Source organism: Pongo pygmaeus, chromosome 2, assembly GCF_028885625.2.
Source record: "Pongo pygmaeus isolate AG05252 chromosome 2, NHGRI_mPonPyg2-v2.0_pri, whole genome shotgun sequence".
Lineage (NCBI taxonomy): Eukaryota > Metazoa > Chordata > Mammalia > Primates > Hominidae > Pongo > Pongo pygmaeus.
The window spans coordinates 192,734,035-192,755,462 of record NC_085930.1 but is presented as its reverse complement, the minus strand read 5'-3'; the positions used below and the strand labels follow the sequence as shown (position 1 = coordinate 192,755,462).

At 46.1% G+C, this 21,428-nt stretch overlaps 1 protein-coding gene across 1 annotated transcript in view; it reads left to right on the top strand.

Moving 5' to 3' along the window:
- The window catches only part of KLHL6 (kelch like family member 6), a 70,048-nt gene that overhangs the window by 7,374 nt on the left and 41,246 nt on the right, over window positions 1-21,428 (top strand). The gene's annotated exons all lie outside the window — the stretch shown is intronic.

Genomic DNA, 21,428 nt, shown 5'->3' with positions numbered 1-21,428 from the left:
CTTATCACTAGGACTCCCCTCCCTCTGCCAACCCTGGGAATGACAGCAGGGCTGCCCTCACAGGTCACTGTCACTTATAGAGTGTGCCATATTTTGCAGTGAGCTGGGCTTCCCAAATGGTGAGAACCAGTTTCTGGTTCTAGCCACAGTGATGTCCCATATATTTTCAGAGCGCACTGTCTTTTCACCTTGCACACCCTGACCCTGATTCCTTGTTTCTTTTTTAACCCTTTGATCCAGACTGATGTCCTAAGGCATGCTGTGTCGTCGCTGCTATGAGGGTCTGTCAGCTCAGCCCCCAGACATAAACTGGAAAGAATGTTCCAACAGTATCCTCCCTGTGCATGTGTGTATGAGCACAAGGAGGCTCTGATTTTTACGTTTCCTCCTCATTTTCAGCTTATGTAGCCTACACTAGCAAAAGAGTCTTGGGGAGCTGAGGGGTCATAGGAAATGACCTGGTAGCCACATTTCTGTTCTCTATGAAGAGGCCTGTCTTCAGTTTAGACATCATGGGGAAACCACCCTTCCCATCAAAGTGAGCTCCCCCTAGGATGAAATGGACACCATGCTATCTACTTGATATTATGAAGATTGAATGAAATAAAAAGAATCCAACAAAGTGCCTGAAAGAATGTTGGCCGTCCATATTCCAAACTGAGAAAAAATGCTTAATACAAAGATTACCACATCACGTATAAAAACAAAATACTGGAAGCAACCTAAATGTCCACAGTGAGAGAATGATTTTCATATTATGCCTCTGTTGAAACTGGTAGCAATATAATAAATAGTCATTATGAAAAGTATGGAGCACCATAGGAAAAATATTATAATGAAAAGAGGGGGCAAAGCAAGATGCAAAATTGCATGTAAACTGTGGAAAGATATGCATGTGAGAAAAGGTAGACAAATAACACCAAAATGAAAACTGTTAACATTACCAGAAAGCCCCATAATCCCTTACTCAAAAATCTGGGAGCCAGATGTGCTTTGCCATTCAGAATTCTTCGGATATTAGCATATCTTAAATATTATATAGCACCTCCAGCACTCTTTAATGAATTAGTACTTCAGCAGTGAGTATACGAATAGTTGTCCTAAGTGGAATAAATACGGACTCTGAGGTCGGGCGTGGTGGCTTACTCCTGTAATCCCAGCACTCTGGGAGGCTGAGGCTGGTGGATCACCTGAGGTCAGGAGTTCAGGACCAGCCTGGCCAACATGGTGAAACACCGTCTCTACTAAAAAATATAAAAATTAGCCAGGAGTGGTGGCGTGTGCCTGTAGTCCCAGCTACTCAGGAGGCTGAGGCAGGAGAATCGATTGAACCCAGGAGGCGGAGGTTGCAGAGAGCTGCGATAATGCCACTGCATTCCAACCTGGACGACAGAGGGAGAGATTCCGTCAAAAAAAAAAAAAAAAAAAAAAAAAAAAGACTTATGGCACTGGGGTTTCAGTCCGGACTCTGCCACTTGTTGGCTGTGTAAATCCTAGAGGAATTGCTTGGCTTCTCTGAGGCTCAACACCTATGTCTACAATAGAGCGAGGCTAACAATTTACGTCTACCGATCCCAGCAAGTTGTGAAATGCAAATAGTAAAATGGATTCATTTATTAATTTATTTGCCCCAACACTTTATGTGTGGTAATAAGTCAGATTTCTTGGTTCTGAGAAACAGAAATCAACACTGGCTTATTCGAGAAGAGGAATTTATGTAAATGACAGTAGGAACTCATAAAATCCCCACAGAAGTTTGGAGAACCAAACCCAGAAGACAAACAGGTGCAAGGGAGGCTAGACAGGGGCCAGGACCGCAGCCCGAAGCTACCCAGGACTCCTGTGGGGAGGACTTCCCTGCTGCTGTACAATGCTGGGGCCACAGCTGCACAGCTGCAGCCACTGGCGCTGCTGTCAGTGCTGTCTCTGGAAGCTGGAGGCTGCTGCTGCTTGTCCTGCCTCCACCCAAGCAGGCTTTCCTCCGTCCGGGCTTCTTGATATCAAAGGCTTCCAATTCAAAACTATTTGCTAGGCCTGCAATATGTGCAGAATAGATGTTAAAGTATCATGAAAACTACACAGTTATGAGGGGATTCCATGACCCTTGTCACATAGGCATCAGAGATATGGATCCTCAGACCCAAATAGGCAAGAAGGTAATTATTAGCACGTTCACTCCTCTGCTCCCTGCAAAACTGTGAGGAGCCCTGGATACACTTGTAGGGATGTGTGGCATGAAGGCATCATCCATCATGGGTAGACTAAAAGCAGGTTGAAAATGCAAGCCATGTGAAGGCAGTGGCTACCTTATTCTTCTGCTCGATGCCATTGCAATGGCTGACACTCAGCAGACATCCTGTAAATGCGTGAAGGGAACGAACACTTGGATCTTCCTCCTGCAGGTCCAGTCACTGATTACGTAGCATCCTGGCCAGAGCAGGAAGTCCTCACAGAGTTGGGTGGGAAGCTATTGGGCAACTTTAGAAAAGGGAAAGATGATAAAATGTAGCCATCACACGAAAAATGGGAAGGAATAGGTCCAAAATCCAAAATGCCTCAGAATATTATGGATTGAACCGGTCGCTCATGTGACTACCTGCATATAGATGTGCCATGCATACAATGTGACTCTTGCAGTTCTTTTGCTTTTTTTGCACTGGCAGTGGGGAGAGGGGTTCTGCACCAGGGCAGAAGTGCCATCAGGTCCTTTGATTTTTCAAGGAAGTGTCATCTCTGTCACCCCTACCCATGATGTCTAAACTGAAAACAGGCCTCTTCACAGAGAGATCCACAGCATGTGGATATTATTTCAATCAAGATTAGAAAATCTATTCTTCAATTTTAAATAATCTTCCATGCAGCTCCCAACCAAAACACAACAGAGAAATATTTTCATCATTCATAGCTCAAGTTGTGAGCTTTATCCCTGCATCAAACCCATGGATATGCAACTGTCCCTCCATGAAAATGTTTTTTCAGGACAAGGTTCTAACATGGAAAACAGCAAACAGACCACGAGAAGAGCTGGTCACATGCAGAGAGCCTTTGTGTTTTTGGTAAAACTGCCATGAGCGCAACGTCCATTTGCGCTGCTTCATGTTCCTTTACTGGTGAGTATTTTTTGGTTTCGAGGGATAGGAAATCAAGTCAATCAGCTTAGGCAAAGAGAAAGGTATTTGGTCACATTATCAAATCATAGGAAGGGCTGGGATGCAGCAGAGCCCAGGGAGAAGAGGAGCCAGGCCCTTTCATGCAGCCCGCGTGCTCTTTCTCCACCCATCACTTGGCTTCTCTCTCAGGTTGGATTTCTCAGGCTGACTTCTGCCACACGGTTGGGGGTTTGCCTATTGGCTGCTTTGAGACTCCCAGCCTTGGCTCTGGAGGGAAAATAAGGGACTTTCTCTAACCTGCGGCTTGAAAAACCCCTGGGAAAGACTCTGATTGGCTCAGCCCCATTCAGTTACCCAATCCTAGGCCAATCACTGTGCCAGAGAGGTGGGGCACAATGATCAGCCCAGCCTAAGTTAGGAGTCCACCCTTGGCTAAAGAGCTGTGCGCGCGCGCGCGTGTGTATGTGTGTGTGTGTGTGTGTGTGTTTGAGAGAGAGAGAGAGAGAGAGACAGAAGACAGGCGGAGAGGCCTGTAGTGACGTGAGAGCTCCCGCCTGAACCACAGGATTTGAGTGGGGCCTGGATGGGGAGAAGAGCATTTCCCGATATGCAGAGATGCTGGACAAAAGGAAGAATAAAGTCTGCTAAAGAGACACAACAAACACTGCTTTACTTTCTTATTAGCCAATTTGTCCCACTTTTGCCTTTGCTGTGACGGTCAGGAAGCTCTGTGGATTAACTTTCCTGAGCCTTGGTTTCAGAGATATATTCTCCTTCGACTTTAATTTCTTAATTCTTGTATTCTTATTTTTACTGTTACTGTTTTGTGTTTTATGATACCTCTGCTTCTTTTTTAAAAGCCTTCTTAAATTCTTTTGGTGAGGCCATCTCCACATAAAGATAAGTCTCCTTTGCTGTGAAAGAGTATCACTTACGCAACCTACATGTCCTCTGCCAGCTGTAAAGGCTAGCATTGTTTTACTGTATTTAACTTCTATGGAAAACGTTAAGGCCACAATAATTACAAGAGTGCTGATACTGCTATGGCTTTTTTTTTTTTTTTTTTTTTTGAGATTGAGTTTTGCTCTTGTCGCCCAGGCTGGAGTGCAGTGACCTAATCTCAGCTCACGGCAAACTCTACCTCCCAGGTTCAAGAGATTCTTCTGCCTCAGCCACCCGAGTAGCTGGGACTACAGGCGTGTGCCACTATGCCCGGCTAATTTTGTATTTTTAGTAGAGATGGGGTTTCACCATGTTGGCCAGGCTGGTCTCGAACTCCTGATCTCAGGTGATCCACCTGCCTCGGCCTCCCAAAGTGCTGGTATTACAGGCATGAGCCACCACACCCGGTCTCGTGCTACGGCTTTAAAACACAATCAAACCAAAACTAACAGGTTGCATCATAGCCCTTTCTGAAGAGATGCTCTGGGATCTATAATAAATAATAGACACTCAGCAGGTTTGCATATAATGATTCAAGTCCAGGGTCAAGTAAGACCTTATTGGATTGAAGAGATCATGTGTCTTGTAGAGTAAGCTCAGGTTTATGGAGGGCTGAGTATCAAGGGCGTTTTGGTGTTGGGGGAATTATGGGAGAGGCAGAGGTCCAGTGGATAACTCCTGGAAGGTGGAATTTTATTGTATTATTGTGTATAGCAAACACAACACAAAAAAATAGGACAGAAGAGAACAGAGATTAGGGAAAGTTAGGAAAGTGTCAGGTGACTAGCAGTGTCTTTAAAACTCAGGATAGCAGGCTGGGTTGGCAGATGATGCCTGTCTCATTAGCAGGTAGGCCTCAAAATGGAGGGGAAGAGAATTCGTAGTAACTGCTATGAAAATCCTCACTCCTCCCATGTTCCTCCAGTGTACCACCGATGATTAGCAGGCCTTCAGTTAAGGAACACTGCATAGTATTCTCTCTCTCTCTCTCTTTTTTTTTTGAAATGGAGTCTCGCTCTGTCGCCCAGGCTGGAGTGCAGTGGTGCGATCTCGGCTCACTGCAACCTCCATCTTCCGGGTTCAAGCTATTCTCCTGCCTCAGCCTCCAGAGTAGCTGGGATTACAGGTCACCACACCAAGATAGTTTTTGTATTATTAGCAGAGACGGGGTTTCACCATGTTGGCCAGGCTGGTCTTGAACTCCTGACCTCAGGTGAGCTGCCCACCTCGGCCTCCCAAAGTGCTGGGATTGCAGGCTTGAGCCACCACGCCTGGCCAGTATTATCTCTCTTAATGTGCAAATACCTGGAGGGGAAGGAATGCAAAATGTTAAACTTTCAGAATTACAGTGCTGAGTGGACTTAGTGAATTTCCATCCATCCGTCCATCCATCCATCCATCCATCCATCCATGTATCCATCCATTTGACACAAATTCATTAAGTGCCTACTCTGTGGCAGGCACAGAGTTTACAAAGATGAATAAATTATGGTTCCTGCTTGACCTGGAAATCATAATCTAGTTAGGACAGAGAGATAAGTAAATTGATGTTTACTGTACAGGGTGATAAGTGCTATGATGCAGCTCTGCACAGGGGTTATGGTGGAGCTTGGCACAGGGGCTGTGAGAGGTTTGCTACATGGGAGCTATAGGAGCTTACAGAAGGGCATTAAATCAGACTGAAGAAAGAGCAGGCTGGGAAGGCTTCCTGGCAGAGGTGATATCTGAACGGAGTTTTGAAGGATGAGTAGGCATTGGCCAGAAGGGGCCAGAGGGGAGAAAGGAGAAGAGAGGAGCATTCCAGGTAAAGAGAAACACGTCTGGGAAGGTGCCACGCAGTGTAACCACAGGTAGAAGAGTAGGTTGAAATAAAGGACATGCATAGGCCAATAAGGCTGAGAGACAGGCACGGTCAGACCGGGAAAGGTTTTGTTGGGTGAAGCTGAGGAGTTTGAAACGTGACTCATAGATAGTGGGAAGCCATGGAAGAGTCTTTAAGCAGGAAAGAGATGTGATCCAAGATGTCCCTTAAAATAATCCTTTGCACTGTGGGTATGGAGGTTCCCATCAATCTAGGCAGACCCTTAGGTAAGTTGCAAGAAATTTCAGTGAGAGGAGATGAGGTTTGGAATTAAGGTATAGGCAGTGTGGTTGGGGAGAAGGCCTCCAGCAACATTCACAGTCCTCTCTGTGGGCCTGCAGGGCAGCCAGACCACAGAGAGCATGAGGGAGAGGCAGTACTGCCCAGCAGGGAAAGGTAGGGGGAAGTGAGGTTAGGAGGGCTGGAACACAAAGCGAACTGACTCCAGTCTTTGGTGAGGGCCAGCTCTGATCCTCAAGATTGGAAAGAGAAAGAGAAAGTGGTCTGACCTTATCAACCCTTCGCCTGCCCAGGCTATCCCATTTTAGAGCAAAGCTCATAAACAAAACATCTCAAGTTCTGAACTTGCAATTCTTGAACACCTTGGAGATACAGCCACAGCTATTATTAAAATATGTTCCCCTCTCTTATCCACATCTCTGATAGAGACCACTGCTGGCTTTTAGGGTGCCTTCCTTTGTTTTTTTTTGTTTGTTTGTTTTTGTTGTTTTGTGTTTTTTAGAGTCTTGCTATGTTGCCCAGGCTGGACTTGAACTCGTGGCCCCAAGTGAGCCTCCTGCCTTGGCTTCCCAAGTAGCTGGGACTACAGGCATGTGCCACCACACCCAGCTCCTTCCTTTGAATGTAAATAAGTTACCTGGGGGACCAGTTAGAAATGGGGGCCCCTTTCTGGGGGTTGCAATCCACATTAGTGCACAAGGCTTGGCAGGTGTAGGGGGCGCTGGATTTTAGCTCAAGTCAAGCCTGGCCTGTGCCCTCCTGCGTGTAGCCCAACTGTGGCAGCTCGTCCTTCACGTCTAGATTCATAACTGCTTCCCATCCCCAGCTGGAGGAGCTCCTGTCTTCTGTCCCTTTCCCTCTGGATTCTGTATCATGAAAGCCCAAGGGACAGGCCTGGCAGTCCAGATTCCTCTGTGGCAGCTGGCGGAGGGAGCAGCCTAGAACGCACATAGGATCATCTTTGCCTGTCACAAGGGATAACTTTTATGACTGGAGGAGCCTTAGCATTTGAATACCTTGGGGTAAAGACTGGGGCCAGTGCCAGCTTGCAAGTTTCTAAGTGGTTAGAACCAGGGAAGGCTCAGAAAAAATCTTTAAGCAGAGGCTGATCCCTAACTTCTGGACAATGACATGGTCACAGGGAAGCCACAGAGTCCTGGAGGTGGGAGTGGAAAGTGGTAAAAGAGGGTCATGTGGAGCCTCCGGGCAATAGCCTGGTCGGGATGTGGTGGTGGATGGCGAGCGCAAATGCGGACCCTGCTCCAGGCCCAGAGGGGAAGTGAGAATCTGAGCCGACCTCGTTGGGTTGTGAGGGAAGTGGGGTTTTGTTAGGGGAAGCCAGGTTTCATCTTCAGGAAGGAGGTGGAAGATGTGTAAAAGCAAAAGCAAACAAAGGTAAAGAATAATCACCATGTTTTGTAAGTTAAACTCTCAGGTAGGAGAGCTTAGGGTAATCATCAATGGGACCTGGTGTGGTGGCGTGTGCCTGCAGTCTCAGCTACTTCAGAGGCTGAGGTGGGAGGATTGCTTGAGGCCAGAAGATTGAGGCCAGCCTGAGCAACAGAGAGATCTTGTCTCAAAACAAACAAACAAACAAACAAACAAAAACGGGCCTGGAGTTCCAATTCAGAGAATCGCTAGGGTTTCTTTTGTCCAATTGTATCACTCCGCCCTGCGAGTGACAGATATTCAGCTCAAACTGGTCCAAGCATAAAGGGAAAAAAATAATTTACTTGCTCATGGAATTAAAAAAACGTCTGGGGTAATGGTTTCAGGTATAGTTGGGTCCTTGTGCCCAAATTAATGTTACCATGACTCATTTTCTCTCTCCTTCTTAGTTCCGATTTCTTCTGTGTGGGTTTCTCTCTCAGGGAATGTCTTCACACATGAGGACAAGCAGGTAGCCAGCCTCTCCAAACTTTCATGTCCACCAGCTCAGCAATTCTAGTGCGAAGAGACAGCTTCTCTTTCTCAGTAATTCCAAAGAAAGTTCTGGAATTGGCTCCAATTGAATTGGCTTCTTCCTATTCCCATCCCTGAAGCAATCATTGTGGCTTGGGCTTGGACGGTGGGGTGGTTCTCAATGGAAGATCTGGGTACTCCTACTAAAAGAGACAGGAGTAAGTTGGGCAGACGAAACAAAAACTGTCCATTGTATCTTTGTGACTGTATCGTCACTAAAGCCTGACCACAAGTATTTGTTGTAATTGATGTTCTATCTTGTCTGATCTTGCGGACAGAACAAGCCCTTCTTTCTGTCATAAACTTGGATGGCAGAATTTCATGGCAGGCTGAGGCATCAGCAATGGTCTGGTGGGACTTAGAGGGATTCTGCCTCTCTAGGAACATGGCTAGAGTTTTCATCTCCACAGAGGCCGTGGGCAGTGTCCTTGAGGAGTGGTGAACTAGGGCAAGAAGCTTGGCAGAAGGGAGTTTTTTTTTTTTGAGATGGAATCTCACACTGTCTCCCAGGCTGGAGTGCAGTGGTGCGATCTTGGCTCACTGCAACCTCTGCCTCTTGGGTTCAAGCAATTCTCCTGCCTCAGCCTCCCGAGAAGCTGAGATTACAGGCACCCGCCATCACACCCGGCTAATTTTTTGTATTTTTAGTAGAAACGGGGTTTCACTATGTTGGCCAGGCTGGTCTTGAACTCCTGACCTCGTGATCTGCCCGCCTCGGCATCCCAAAGTGCTGGGATTACAGGCGTGGGCCATTGCGCCCAGCCCACAGAAGGGAGTTATTCTGAAGCCTGCTGATGCTTAGAGTCAGATCGGGGCAGCTGTAGGCTTCCAGCTCCTCTGCAAACGGAATGGGATTGCCACCTGATTCAGGAGGCAGCCGTAGGCCTCATGGAATTCTAGGAAGTCTGTGTCTCAGAAGATGAAAGGTAGGATCCATAGTGAGGGAGGACTTTCCAGAAACATATCTTCCCTAGCACTATGGCCAATTGTTTCCACGACCTTGATCCATGTTCAGTCTCCTTCTCAGGAGGAGGCCTGTGTTAAGAAGTAGGGGTGACCTCTTTCTAGGGCAGAGGTTCTCAAAGTTTGTTTTGCAAAGGAATTATGAGTTGGAGCCAGGGACACCTAATTAAATACATACCTCCAGCCCTACTGCTAGAGATTTGGCTTCAGTAAGTCTAAGGTAGGTTGGGTACAGGATTCTGCATTCTGAATAAGCATCCCAAGGTTCTGATGCAGCTGGTTCAGGGAACACACTTTGAGATCCACCTCTTGAGGCTGGAGTATCTGAGGCCAAGGATGTAAGCAGGACTCCAGTATTGAGACAGGATCCATATGATAAAACTTAGGGAACAGCTTGAGCTCAGAAACAGGGCAGAGCTGAATGTTTACGTGCTTCCCTTGGTTAGTATTGGCTCAGGTTTTGGTGCCTTGAACTAAGAGGTGCTGGGGACCATAGAGAGAGATGCCATGTCATGCTAGGTCACACTTGCATCTGCTGACTCCCTGCTTTCTTTGCAATGGAACCCCCTTTGATTGACTTCACTGTGTTTATATCCAATAATCCTTTCTTAACAATAGTGTTCATTGTGTAGTACATGCTGACTAGTTTAAAAAACTTTTAAACAGATTGTATACATATGGACATGGTATTCTTAAGTAGAATTTAACTCATTTTGCAACTAATGTTAAAGCTACCCCCACACAGAATATCTCAGTGAAACAGGGGAGTTCATTCCTGGTATAAACGGGGAATGGCGAAGAAATAAGAGGAAGGACAGAACAGGGGGCAGACAGGTGGAGCCGGTATAGGAGTGAGATAGTGGGAGTGACAGGGGTGGGTATTTGTTTATAGGGTTAGAATTAGGGTTACAGGAGGCAGGGAGTTCAGAGGTGTGGAGTTCTAGGGAAGGGGTCAGCTATAAAGGAGTTGGGCTGGGTGAAATATTCTGAGTTGGTGAAGTTTGGGAACTACAGGAGCTTGTAGAGCTCATTGAAGTAGTGCAGGTACGTTGAATGTTCGAGTGTCCTCTTCAAGCTCTAGGCCCTGGACTCGGGAGTGTGATAGGAGTTGCCTAGTGGCGGTGGAGGGTCTCATCCTCCAGGGATGTTTGATAATTCTTGGAGGTACAGATTCCTGTCAAAAGCAAGTGCAAAGGGACTAGGAAGGACAAGTTGGTTGATTCATTCATTCATTCACTCGCTTTCTCTATGGACCATCCCTACTTGGCGGTGGCACTGCTCTGGCCCCTAGATACAGTGCTGAGCATGGCACACCCTCATTCAGCCGGCATTCTAGTGGGGTGACAATACTTAACAAATAGATAGGTAATCTAATTTCAGGATGTGCAGAGCTATGAAGAAAAATAAAGGAAGTGAAGAGGTGAGGGAGTGGCGATTTTAGATTGGGGGAGTGTCGGGGAGAGCCTCTCTGAGAAGGCGATGTTTGGCAGAGACCTGAGGTGAGGAAGCCTGGTGGAGAATGCAGAGGCGTGTGGCCAGGCAGTGTTTGCGGCATGGCCCAACTTCATGCTGGGAGATTCTTGGACCTGTGGATATTTTCATGACTGTTGTGGGAGATAAGCTTGCTGGGTCAGGCTCTATTTTGGGGTGGGCACTGACTCACCGCCCAAGTGTTAGGCAACTGGTATGCTGCTGTGAGATTGTTTCTGCTGTAAAATAAGGATCCTCCTAGCTACCTCTGTTTTACAACAATCTCATGAGAATCGGTCAGTGTCTTTCTGGAAAGTGTTTTTACACAATATCTTGCAAGTATGCCACGGGATAAGTTGTCAGCCACCAACTCAGCTGTGTTCTCAGAGAGCAAATTTTGGGCTGGTCCACTGAGCACTGACACTGAGTTGATCCCCCCCAAAAGGCCTTGAACTCCTGCTGATTTTCTTGGTTTTCGTGCACTGCTGAGCTCCTGATTTAGAGCCTGAAGCCCTAGGTTCTGGTCCCTGTTCTATTGCTGACAACCCATGGGGATCAAACTTTGCCCGAGTGTGTCCATGGATCTCCCAGGGGAGCAGCAGGAGGCCTGGGAGTTTAGTCTATGAGGAATATGCAGATTTCCCCTTAGTTTCATCTTATCCATGTTCACCATGGTGGCCATGGCCAGGGTAGTGTATTTAAGTGGCATAAAATTCATGAAAATATTTCAAAGGGAGCACAGAAATGCTGGGCCTTGGGGAGTCAAAGCTGGTTAAAAAGAGCCCTGGAGGGAAGGACACTGTCTTGAGGGCACTTTCTTTCTCTCCCACGAACTGAGCTGAGATGTTTAGGCCGATTTGTGCACAGCGCTAGCCCTATGCTTGCTCTGGATGGATGGTCGACAGCAATGCAGCAAGTCAGACACGCAGTTACCTGATACACACCCGGCCAAATGCTGAAGAGATAAGGGTTGTGAGTCAGTGTGATGCTTGGTCCACTTACCCCTAAGTGTCTCCCACCAACCTCCCAAGATTCCTCTGATCTGGTCCAAAATACTTTCCCTGATTGAGTGCTGATGAGGTGCCAGGTATCGTGCTAACGCCTTGGTGTACTTCATCTTGCTGATTCTTCTGTGAAGCTCACTGAGGTGGGGACTATTATTATACCATTCTACAGATGAGGAAGCTGAGGTTCACTCACTTGCACTAAGTCACACAATGAGTGAGCATCAGAGCTCAGACTAGACACCAGTCCCTCCTCTGCCTGCCAACAGCCAGGTGGCTGCTCTTTTTCTCCTGCCCTCCCCAGGCTCCCGGAAGTCCCTTTGCTTGTGCACATGCAAACTCACACATACACAAAGCCAGATGTGCTGGAGAATTTACCTACTCCTGGATGGCCTGTAACCAAAGATAGTCAGTGTGGCCAGAGAGTATCACGGCCCTTGCCTCCTGGTGGGACAATTCAGAAGTGTCTTTCCCAGAGGTCCCTGCAGGATCAGGCTGAAGCCACTTTCTGCATGACTTTTGTCTTGCTGGGCTTCCTCCCCCGGCCTTGTCTTGCCCCCCTGCTCCCTTACGTCACTAGCAGAGGGGGTCTGCTTCCAGGGAATCCAGATGCCGAGTCAGGCATGGGCTGAGCTGGGGCAGCACGTTATTAAGTGACTGTGATTCCAAACAAGAATTTGGGGCCAGGCACAGTGGCTGATGCCTGTAATCCCAGCACTTTGGGAGGCTGACGGGGGCAGATTGTGAGGTCAGGAGATCAAGACCATCCTGGCTAACATGGTGAAACCCCATCTCTACTAAAAATACAAAAAATTAGCCGGGCATGGTGGCGGGCGCCTGTAGTCCCAGCTACTCAGAGGCTGAGGCAGGAGAATGGCGTGAACCCGGGAGGCGGAGCTTGCAGTGAGCCGAGATCGCACCACTGCACTCCAGCCTGGGCAACAGAGCGAGACTCCGTCTCAAAAAGAATTCGGAAGCCGTGGCTAGCAGTGACAGCCCAATTAAGAGTCCAGATGACCCTAGAGAGCCCAATATGTCACATGGGAAACACATTGACTTCATTTAGGAGCTCCTCGGAGTGCAAAGCATTAACTTAGACCATTGGAACATCCCTCCTTTAGACTTGATTATACAGATTCAACCAAATTAACCTCTCACTAATCTTCAAGTCACAGTCTGGGTGAAATCACATTTCTAAATGTCATGTTGGTGGGTCTCTAGAGATGTGTTGCCTCAGTTATATGAAGCTTATTTATAAGACCCCATAATTAGTGCCCACCCTGTCCTGCTGAATTTCCTGTTTCCCATATATTTATTTATATGACGTTCATGAGGGTGAAATTTACTTTGCCTCCTGAGATGACTGTAGGTCTGGGTGACCCCAACACCTGACTTTAGGACTGATGGCAAGAGCTGCACTGTCTAATATGGCAGCTACTAGTCACATGTGGCTGTTGGGCATTTGAATTGTGCCTAGTCTGCACTGAGATGCTTTAAGTATAAAATATGCATGAGGCCGGGCATGTTGGCTCACGCCTGTAATCCCAGCACTTTGAGAGGCTGAGGCGGGCAGATCACAAGGTCAGGAGTTTGAGACCAGCCTGACTGACATAGTAAAACCCCGTCTCTACTAAAAATACAAAAATTAGCCAGTCGTGGTGGCATGCGCCTGTAGTCCCAGCTACTCAAGAGGCTGAGGCAGGAGAATCACTTGAATCCGGGAGGCTGAGGCTGCAGTAAGCTGATATTGCGCCACTGCGCTCCAGCCTGGGCAACAGAGAGAGACTCTGTCTCAAAATAAATAAATAAATAAATAAATAAATAAATAAATAAATAAATAGAGACACAGTATGAGAAAAAGAATGCAAGTTATCACATTAGTAATTTAAAATATTTCTTACATGTTGAAATGATATTTCAGATATATTTTGGGTTAAATAAGATATTAAAGGTGACTTTTACCTTTTTCTTTTTACTTTTTAAAAATGGGGGCCGGGCATGGTGGGGCTCATGCCTGTAATCCCTCACTTTGGGAGACCAAGGTGGGTGGATCGCCTGAGCCCAGGAGTTTGAGACCAGCCTGGGCAACATGGTGAAACCCCATCTCTACAAACATTGCAAAATTAGCCAGACATGGTGGTTCATGCCTCTAGTCCAAGCCACTTTGGAGGCTGAGACAGGAGGATCACTTGATCCCTGGAGATGGAGAATGCAATGAGCTGTGATCGTGCCACTGCACTCCAGCCTGGGCAACAGAGTGAGACTCTGTCTCAAAAAACACAAACAAACAAAAAATGTGGTGACTAGAATTGTAAAATGCTGTAGATGACTCACATTACATTTCTATTGGGCAGCCTTGCTCTAGACACTCCAACAAAGGGAGGCCTAGAGAGTGATCTTCCAACTCCTCCAGGGAAGATATGCTGAGCTGAGAAGAAATCATAGGCTGTCTCTGAGAGCAGATTCTTTATAAAATCAGGAGGCAGCGAGGCAAGCCCTATATGACATTACTTTTAAAGGCTGGTGATTATGGTTCTGCAGACAGCTCTGTGCTGCTGGCCCAGAGGGTTTGTGGCTGAGGAAACTGGTCTGTAAATTGGTCACCTGCTCTGATATCATCACGGCTCCCCCACCTCTGGGCGGGGATTTCTTCACTTTACAGAGGCCCCGGGATTCACCTTCGCTCTTTCTTTCTTGTTACCATATTCTTGTGAGGAGAAAGAGGCCAGATGAGGGAAAAGAGAAGAGGGGAGGGAAGGAAAGCGTAGGAAGATTACCATTGATTAAAACAACAAGGACAGAGGGGGAAGGACGGAGGGGGAAGGACAGAGGGGGGACGCTCTCCTTGGCTAAAACAAAAGGTCCAAAAAGTCAGCAAGTCAAGTGTCTAGTGATTTTCTGTATCTCTGTCTCCCTCTCTCTCTCTCTGGAGGTCTTTTGACTTTTGAATGTTTCTGGGAAGCCATAAACAGTTACCTTTGTTTTGCAGATTAGGAAAAGGGGTAAAGAAACGGATGAGTGGCCAGGCACGGAGACTCAAGCCTGTAATCTTGGCAATTTGGGAGGCTGAGGAAGGAGGATCTCTTGAGCCCCAGAGATCTGGGCAACAGAGTGAGACCTTGTCTCTACAAAAATTAAAAAAAAAAAAAATAGTTGGGTATGGGCGCCTATAGTCCTAGCTACTGGGGAGCCTGAGGGAGGAGGGTCACTTGAGGCCAGGAAAAGAAGAAAGAGAAAGAAATAAAGAAAAGAAGAAAGGAAGAAAGGACGAAAGGAAGAAAGAAAGAAAGAAAAAGAGAAAGAAAGAAAAAGTAAAAGAAAGAAAGAAAAAAGAAAGAGAAAGAAAGGAAGAAAAAGGGAGAGAAAGAAGAAAGAAAGAGGGAAGGAAGGAAGAAAGAAAGAACTGATGATTGATTTCCAGAGATAAATAGGAGGTGTGGGGTAGAGAGGAGGGGCAGGAGTTAGAGGTGTAATCCCCTCCGTGTTGAGTTGGAAGTCCGAGCGTTTGGAATTACATCACCAGAGCTCCACCCAGGGCCTTTGCATTTCAATGACTTGGCTGGGAAATAACGGCTCCCTAACCTGTTCGTGTGTCTGTAGCTTAGAAAGTCCAGTGACTAATGTTTGGAGATGTTCCCTAGCGGTGTGGCTACTGCCTCAATTAGTACATTTTCTGAGAAAAGGCTTTTACATTGTCACAAGCCTCCCAGCTCTTTTTGGGTTCATTTGATACTTGACTCTAGTGGCACCCATCACCTGAAAACAAAAGTGAGAACACAACTGCTTAAAATGTTCTCTTTGAGTCCTGCCTTTGCTCATCAACCTTCAATGGCTCACCACTGCTCACTGAGTGAAAACTTAACTCCCTAACCTGCCTTCCGTGCCCTCCACAAGCAGGATCCAGGTTATCTTTCCAGACCATCATTTCATCCCTATCTCTCATATCCCCTGAGCTCCAACTGAATCACATGTCTGCTAGTTTCTCTACATGCCTCATGCCCTTGCATCCTTATGGCTTTACTCACTGTGCTTGTTACCTAGAAATCCTATCCATAATCTTCACATTTCAGAATTTTCCTTCTCTATAAGTAACCATGCTTGGCCTCCACAGCACTTTGTAGGTCTCTTATGGCCCCTTGTAGACTGTTATTTGGGAATCAATGCCCTTGCTAGTTTGTGAACTATAAGGATCTGGGGTGGATACAGACTGCTGGTATTAGTCAGCTTGGGCTGCCATAACAAAATACCATGGACTATGTGGCTTAAACGACAGAAATTTTTATTTCATCACACTTCTATAGAGTCTGGAAGTCTAGCATCAAGTTGCTAGCATGATCTGGTTTCTGGTGAGGGCTCCCTTCCTGGCTTGCAGATGGCCACCTTCTCACTGTGTCCTCACATGACCTTTTCTTGGTGTGTAAGCAGGAGTGGTGGGGTGGGTGTGGAATCTCTCTTTCTGTTCTTATAAGGACACGAATCCTATCAAATTGAGATCCACCCTTATGATCTCATTTCACTTTAATTACCTCCTAAAAATCTTATCTCCTAATACATTCACATTAGGGGTTAGAGTTTCAACATATGAATTTTGTGGTGGACACAATTCACTCCATGACATTCCATACTTGGTCCCCAAGTTCACGTCCTTCTTATACGCAAAATACATTCGTTACATCCCAACAGCTTCCCAAGCCTTAATTTATTCCAGCATCAACTCTGAAGTCCGGATTATTGTCTGAATATCATCTAAATCACATATGGGTGAGACTTGAAGTACAATTCATCCTAAAGCAAAATTCCTCACCAGCTGTGAACCTGTGGAACAAGACAAGATGTATGCTTCCAAAATATAATAATGGGACAACTGTGGGATAGACATTTCCATTCCAAAAGGGAGAAATATGAAAGATGGGGCTGGGCGTGGTGGCTCACACCTGTAATCCCAGCATTTTGGGAGGCAGAGGCAGGCGGATCACAAGGTCAGGAGATCGAGACCATCCTGGCTAACACGGTGAAACCCCGTCTCTACTAAAAATACAAAAAATTAGCTGGGCGTGGTGGCGGGCACCTGTAGTTCCAGCTACTTGGGAGGCTGGAGGAGAATGGCGTGAACCCGGGAGGCGGAGCTTGCAGTGAGCCGAGATTGCGCCACTGCATTCCAGCCTGGGAGACAGAGTGAGACTCCGTCTAAAACAAACAAACAAACAAACAAAAACAAAAAAAGAACAGAAAGAAGGAAGAAGTGATGTGTCCCAAGAAAGTCCAAAATCTAGCGAGATAAATTCCATTAGATTTCAAGGCTTCAGAATAATCGTTTTTGGTTTGATTGTCTTCCCTTCTGGCCCACTGAGGTGGCAGTGTCACCTCCATGGCTGTAGGTGTGAGTCCTCCCAACAACCCCTCCCCCGACTCCCAGGTGTCTGATGGAGGCTGTCTGGCTTCTTGAACCAAGGCAGTGGCCCTGATTATCTCTGAATCACCCTTAGGGTAATTTTTCCCTCTTCTGGAAGAATAGTGCGGGATGGGCACAGTGTCTCACACCTGTAATCCCAGTACTTTGGGAGGCCGAGGTGGGTGGATCACCTGACGTCAGGAGTTTGAGACCAGCCTGGCCAGCATGGCAAAACCCCATCTCTACTAAAAATACAAAAATCAGCCAGGCGTGGTGGCGAGTGCCTATAATCCCAGCTACTCCAGAGGCTAAGGCAGGAGAATCACTTGAACTTGGGAGGCAGAGGTTGCAGTGAGCCGAGATGGCGCCACTGTACTCCAGCCTAGGTGACAGAGTGAGACTCTGTCTCAAAAAAACAAAACAAAACAAAACAACTAGTGCATGTTCACAGCTGAGTACCTCATTGTTTTTTACCGTCAAATCCAAGAAGTCTGACAGCCTTCCTTCAATTGTCTTGTCTCTTCCCCTTCAGTTCAAACAGTGTTTCTTTCTGTTCCTATAATTCCATAAGCATTTTATTAAATGATAGTCCAGCCACATTTTTGGTGTTCTCTTCAGAACATGCTTCCTCATTTTTCTCAGAATGAGTAGGCTGAGAATTTTCCAACTCTTTAATTTTTGGTTCCCTTTTGCCTAAACATTCTTTTTCTAATTCACCCCTCTCCCCTTGCGTTTTACTACATGCAGTAGGAGGAACAAAGCTGCTTCTTCCAGGCTTTGCTCAGAAGTATCCGCAGCTAAGTATCCAATTTCATTGTTGGTGCTGGAGAACAGAAGGTCCACCTCTTGCAAAACAGCAGAACACAGTTTAGTCCAATCTTTGCCACTTTATAACGAGGATCACTTTCCCTCCAGTTTCCAATACGTGTTCCTCATTTCCATTGGAGACTTCACCAGAATGATCTTTAATGCCCATATTTCTGCCAACATTCTATTCGTGGCAATCTAGACTTTTTCTAGCTTTCACCTCAAAACTCCTTTAACCTCCACTCACTACTCAGTTCCAAAGCTGTTTTCACATTTTTTCAGTATTTGTGACAGCAGCAACCCACTTCTCAGTACCAAAATGTGCCTTATTCAGCTTGGGTTGCCATAACAAAACACCATCGACTGGATGGATTAACCAACATACATGTATTTTCTCACAATTCTGGATGCTGAAAGTCCGAGATTAGAGTGCTAGCATGGGTGGCCTCTGGTGAAGTCTCCTTCCTGGCTTGCAGATGGCCACCTTCTCGCTGAGTCCTCACATGAGGCAGCATGCGCAAGAGAATTCTGGTCTCTGTTCCTCTTCTTATAAGAACATCAATCCTATCCGATTAGGACCTCAGCCCTGTGACCTCATTTTTCTTAATTACCTCCTAAAATCCCTGTTTCCAAATAGAGTCACATTGGGGGTTAGAGTTTCCTTTCTTTTTCTTTTTTTTTTTTTTTTGAGATGGGGTCTTGCCCTGTTGCCCAAACTGGAGTGCAGTGGCACAGTCTCAGCTCACTGTAACCTCCGCCTCCCAGGTTCAAGCAATTAGCCATGACTGGTTAGTTTTTGTATTGTTGTAGAGATGGAGTTTCGCTATGTTGGCCAGACTGGTCTTGAACTCCTGACTTCAAGTGATGTACCTGCCTTGGCCTCCCAAAGTGCTGGGATTACAAGCATGAGCCCCCATGCCCAGCCCCTCACCTACTTTTAATTCATGCACTCTTGCTATATTTTAGGTACCATTTAAGTTTCCAGAGTTCCAGAAATCTTTTCAGAGCATGGTTAAGTTACATGCATCTTAAAAATAAATAAAATTGCTCACACATTCCCTGGGAAGGACCAACAGTTTAAATGTCAAAGTCCAAGAAGTACAATACATTCACGTATGAGCCTGGCATGGGGTAAAAAAAAAAAATCTCTAAATCTCTCCTTTTTAAACTTTTACTTTAAGTTCAGGGGTATATGTAGGTTTGTTATATAGGTAAACTTATGTCATGGGGAGTTGTTGTACAGATGATTTCATCACCCAGGTGTTAAGCCTAGTACCCATTAGGTATTTTCCTGATCCTCTCCCTCTTCCCACCCGCCACCCCCCGATAGGCCTCAGTGTGTGTTGTTCCCCTCTATGTGTCTATGTGCTCTCATCATTTAGCTCCTACTTATAAGTAAGAACATGAGATATTTGGTTTTCTGTTCTTGTGTTGGTTTGCTAAGGATAATGGCCCCCAGCTCCTTCCATGTCCCTGCAAAGGACACGATCTTGTTCTTTTTTATGGCTGCATAGTATTCCATGGTGTTTATGTACCACATTTTCGTTATCCAGTCTACCACTTGTGGGCATTTGGGTTGATTCTATGTCTTTGCTGTTGTGAATGGTGCTGCAGTGAACGTACACGGGTTGATTCTATGTCTTTGCTACTGTGAATGGTGCTGCAGTGAACGTACACGGGTTGATTCTATGTCTTTGCTATTGTGAATGGTGCTGCAGTGAACGTACACGGGTTGATTCTATGTCTTTGCTACTGTGAATGGTGCTGCAGTGAACGTACACGGGTTGATTCTATGTCTTTGCTATTGTGAATGGTGCTGCAGTGAACGTACACGGGTTGATTCTATGTCTTTGTTATTGTGAATGGTGCTGCAGTGAACGTACACGGGTTGATTCTATGTCTTTGCTATTGTGAATGGTGCTGCAGTGAACGTACACGGGTTGATTCTATGTCTTTGTTATTGTGAATGGTGCTGCAGTGAACGTACACGGGTTGATTCTATGTCTTTGCTACTGTGAATGGTGCTGCAGTGAACGTACACGGGTTGATTCTATGTCTTTGCTACTGTGAATGGTGCTGCAGTGAACGTACACGGGTTGATTCTATTATGTCTTTGTTATTGTGAATGGTGCTGCAGTGAACGTACACGGGTTGATTCTATGTCTTTGCTGTTGTGAATGGTGCTGCAGTGAACGTACACGGGTTGATTCTATGTCTTTGCTATTGTGAATGGTGCTGCAGTGAACGTACACGGGTTGATTCTATGTCTTTGTTATTGTGAATGGTGCTGCAGTGAACGTACACGGGTTGATTCTATGTCTTTGCTATTGTGAATGGTGCTGCAGTGAACGTACACGGGTTGATTCTATGTCTTTGCTATTGTGAATGGTGCTGCAGTGAACGTACACGGGTTGATTCTATGTCTTTGCTATTGTGAATGGTGCTGCAGTGAACGTACACGGGTTGATTCTATGTCTTTGTTATTGTGAATGGTGCTGCAGTGAACGTACACGGGTTGATTCTATGTCTTTGCTACTGTGAATGGTGCTGCAGTGAACGTACACGGGTTGATTCTATGTCTTTGCTACTGTGAATGGTGCTGCAGTGAACGTACACGGGTTGATTCTATGTCTTTGCTGTTGTGAATGGTGCTGCAGTGAACGTACACGGGTTGATTCTATGTCTTTGTTATTGTGAATGGTGCTGCAGTGAACGTACACGGGTTGATTCTATGTCTTTGCTGTTGTGAATGGTGCTGCAGTGAACGTACACGGTTGATTCTATGTCTTTGCTGTTGTGAATGGTGCTGCAGTGAACGTACACGGGTTGATTCTATGTCTTTGCTATTGTGAATGGTGCTGCAGTGAACGTACACGGGTTGATTCTATGTCTTTGTTATTGTGAATGGTGCTGCAGTGAACGTACACGGGTTGATTCTATGTCTTTGCTACTGTGAATGGTGCTGCAGTGAACGTACACGGGTTGATTCTATGTCTTTGCTATTGTGAATGGTGCTGCAGTGAACGTACACGGGTTGATTCTATGTCTTTGTTATTGTGAATGGTGCTGCAGTGAACGTACACGGGTTGATTCTATGTCTTTGCTATTGTGAATGGTGCTGCAGTGAACGTACACGGGTTGATTCTATGTCTTTGTTATTGTGAATGGTGCTGCAGTGAACGTACACGGGTTGATTCTATGTCTTTGCTACTGTGAATGGTGCTGCAGTGAACGTACACGGGTTGATTCTATGTCTTTGCTACTGTGAATGGTGCTGCAGTGAACGTACACGGGTTGATTCTATGTCTTTGCTACTGTGAATGGTGCTGCAGTGAACGTACACGGGTTGATTCTATTATGTCTTTGTTATTGTGAATGGTGCGGCAGTGAACGTACACGGGTTGATTCTATGTCTTTGTTATTGTGAATGGTGCTGCAGTGAACGTACACGGGTTGATTCTATGTCTTTGCTGTTGTGAATGGTGCTGCAGTGAACGTACACGGTTGATTCTATGTCTTTGCTGTTGTGAATGGTGCTGCAGTGAACGTACACGGGTTGATTCTATGTCTTTGCTGTTGTGAATGGTGCTGCAGTGAACGTACACGGGTTGATTCTATGTCTTTGCTGTTGTGAATGGTGCTGCAGTGAACGTACACATATGTATGGTAGAATGATT